This window comes from Struthio camelus, chromosome 8, assembly GCF_040807025.1.
Source record: "Struthio camelus isolate bStrCam1 chromosome 8, bStrCam1.hap1, whole genome shotgun sequence".
Lineage (NCBI taxonomy): Eukaryota > Metazoa > Chordata > Aves > Struthioniformes > Struthionidae > Struthio > Struthio camelus.
The window spans coordinates 17,884,752-17,888,372 of NC_090949.1; positions in this window are offsets into that span (position 1 = coordinate 17,884,752).

The window sequence follows — 3,621 nt, forward strand, 5'->3', positions numbered from 1 at the left end:
TTTTGTGTAGGTGCGTTTGTTGCCATCCTATAGCACTGTTCACTACTACCCCATTATGGCTTTAAGTCTGTACTCTCTCTATTTTCATCTAATTTTCCTGCTATGTGAATGGGAATTTTTGCCTACAAATAAATATGGGGGTTTGTATGAATTGTAAGATTTCCTGTAAGGAAACTTTTTGTGTAGTTTTCTAAGTTGTAAGAAACAAAGTCTTGTTTTAACACAACAGACTTTATTTCCTGTATGCTAGCAGTGAAGTCCCTCATGAATCCTTTGAGTATAAAGGCAACAGTTATATTAAGTTGGCTTCATGACAGTTTGTACTCTACAGTCTTCCAAAACCCCCAAAGCGTTAGACGGGTATCATTTTTCCTCTAGGCGTGTTGAGGCTGTCCCTGTAGTCTATAGGGCACCCGCTGAAAAGTCTTGCTCAGTTCTAAAGATAAATAGAAAGGTGACAAATGTCATGCTACTGGCACAGTATTTATAGATTTAAGAAGTACTTTCTCCCAAGTTTACATGCAAAAATCCTTAGCAGGTTTACATCACAGAGAGCAATCTGGTGCTTGGGATAATTGGGCTGGTTCAGGCTCTTGTATATGGAAAAAATGAGTGTTAATACCAGTAAAAGTGAAAGGGGCAGAAACTGTCGTCTCTTTTCCTGACACAGTGAATTTGACTTTCTGTATATTCTGTTGTCTCTTTTGAAAGCACCTTACTTTCAGAGTATAGTGTGCACTTAAGAAGATTTTGTCATGGCAAATGGCATTATATTCCTTGGAACAATTTTTAAAAGGTATTTTGCTTGAGGTAAGTATGTGAAAGTCTACTTTAATATTTCACGTTCATCTGGCAAAATGTAATTCTGCACGCTGTTCCACCTATAAAGCAATATAAACACATCTGTCCACACACAGCGCTGTGTGTCTGGCTAGAGAAACATATGCAAAGAGTAAAGCTCATAGAAAAGCAGAAATGCTTTACAGAGTGCACAGACTGACTATGGTGAAGCCAACAGCAGCTCCTCGTGCTGTCACAGAAGGAGAATTTTGCTCTCTGAAGCTTTTTCCCCAGTGTCAGATGTCAAAAAAGTTGAAGGGGTTATTCTGGTAGGGAACCAGGGCGGGAGTAGGGGGTTGGCTGAACAAAAACACTGGTTCCCGCTGTTTGGAAACAAAGGTCCAGAGGAGTATTCTGCTTTTCATAAAACAATGTGTAGAAAATTACTGTCATGATGTTGCAAGGCCCTGTAGGGAAGCCAGCCGTTATAACCTGTCCAACAGGCTTAATAATTCTTAGCTATGGGAGAGGCATAATTAGAGCCCATTGATGTGGGCGCATGTAAGTTCAGAACATAGACTTTTTGCGGTTTTTAACGTAGATTATGGCTGACGTTGAAGAGCAGTTAATAGCTGAAGAATATGTGGGAAGGAATCTTTGTGCAGCATATACGCAGGTCCTTGAAAATGACCTGACTACAGTAATCCTGATGTGTTTAAGGGCTTTTTTGCCTGAACTGGAGTGAGGACTTTCTTATCAGGACTTTCTGCACAGTTGCAGATAGTTTAGTAAATTGGAGATACACTGGACTTTATTATGGCTAATGGTACTTGATTTTAGACAGTGTTCTCTGAGCTGAATCTTGCTTTCTGTTGTACAAGGGGACTAGAGTAGAGGGGAAAGAGGACAGAGGCAGCCTCTTCCTCTACTCCCAGTAAGGGGCAACAGGGCAGGATCTCTCCCTAAGGCTTAGAGAAGCATGAGGAGAGAAAGGCAATGAATGCTTCCATTCATGCGCCACATCCCAGCGCCTGAATAGCCTGCTGGCCTGGCAGCGAGGCCAGCTCCTCAGCTGCCTCGTACATAAACACAGGCAAGGCTCAATAGTGCTGAGCTCACATACTGTTTCTGTTTAGAGCAAAGCAGAATTTATCCCATTCCCTCACCCCGCTCTAGATTTACAGATTGGTAGAAGCATCTCTGTGGCTGTTCTGCCCCCCCTTTAAAGCCCTGCCTAGGGCAGGGTTTTGTCTTTCAGTGCACTCTCAAACTGTAGGATCAGTAATTTTGCGAGTCTGCCCTTGAACACTGGAGCTTTCCAAGTGCCCTTCCACCTGTCTCCAGCATAGGAACTATTACGGCTAAAGGAAATCACTTGCCTGCTTAGACTTGTAAACTCCCATGTAAATGCTCTGAAGGTAATAGCTGATGTCACAAGAGGGTGTTCTGCAAAACTGACCTGCTCCAGGCCATCTAATGTGGAGGAATTGCGTCTTCAAGCACTGGGGAAGGGTTTTTTATCTTCACTTCCACTTGCCCACCTTTGAGAAGCAAAGCTGAAAGAATCTCTGCTTGTGATCCCCCAATAAACATGTTCTTCACACAGCTTGGTCAACCGGGGAAACTCAGGTTAATATAGCGATTATAAAGTGTCTTTTAACCTGGGTAATCAGCTTGAGTATGAGCCTATTATTAGGTGAATGGGAGAGTACCCATTTCCTTGTATTTGTTGCCGTTTTCCTTACTGTTTGCTGGCTTAGGGGCCGGCTTGAGTTAAGAACGCATTTTTTAGCAGTTTATAACAAGTCTTACTAAGTGAAAATTGGTGTCAGAAATGACCCAGAGGGCTGTAAAGTCAAAGGAGTTAGAACTACTTCAGAAGATCACAGAAGTGGAAAGATCGCAGCCTAACTTTGAGCAAAGCTTTCAACAAAGACTGCATTCGTAACCGTATGGGCCAGAGCATAGAAAAGAGTTTCCAGCTTAAAATCTGTTAAAGGAAGTTTTGCTATCAGCTACATTGGCTTTTCCTTGAAAAGATTATCTCAAATAACTGCTAGTTCTTTCCAAAAGCACTGTGGAGCCGAAGTAAACTAGCATTTTGTTATTGAGGAGCTCTTATCTTTTGTTTGTAGTAGGTGGGTACAACCAAACTGTCATTGTTCTGAAGGAAAACTGCATTCTTCCGGCTTTGAGTAGTGAAACACAAAGCAGTGCTGTAATGTTCAGCTCCGAAGGCTTGAAAGTAGCTGACTAGATTCCTTCCATTTTAATTCTTATGTTTTGCTGTGTCTCATTCTTTCCCTTAAATATTAACATTTAGGCAAACGAGTTTGTGTCACATATATGGCAGAGATTTGGAGCGAAATATACTACTACTTTTCTCTTCATTGCCTAAAGGGGAAAACATAATATCGTATGGATTTAAAGGAAAATAAAAGAAAGACATTCTTCAAGGAAAACAAATATGACTTTATGGAAATACCATCATCAATACTGGCAAAGATTCCAAAGAGAACAGAAAGCATCCAGAAATTCTTTCCCTCAGTCCTAGCTTGGATTCAGACTGCTTTAGTTATCAGACTGTTTGTTTTATCAAGATATGCATTAGTTTACAAGTATCAAATATTCAGAATTACTTCACTTTTCAGCTGGTTGTCTTCTTCTAATGGAGGACATATGATGTGTACACATTTAAAAAGTTAATTTTATTTTCCCTTCCCTCCTTTCTGCCATAAAAGAGGAGTGCCAGGTAGACCCTTAACAAAATAATGTTATAAGAGGAGGTTGACTCTGGTGAAAAACAGCTTAAAAGATTATTTCTAAGCTATGCCAGGAGAA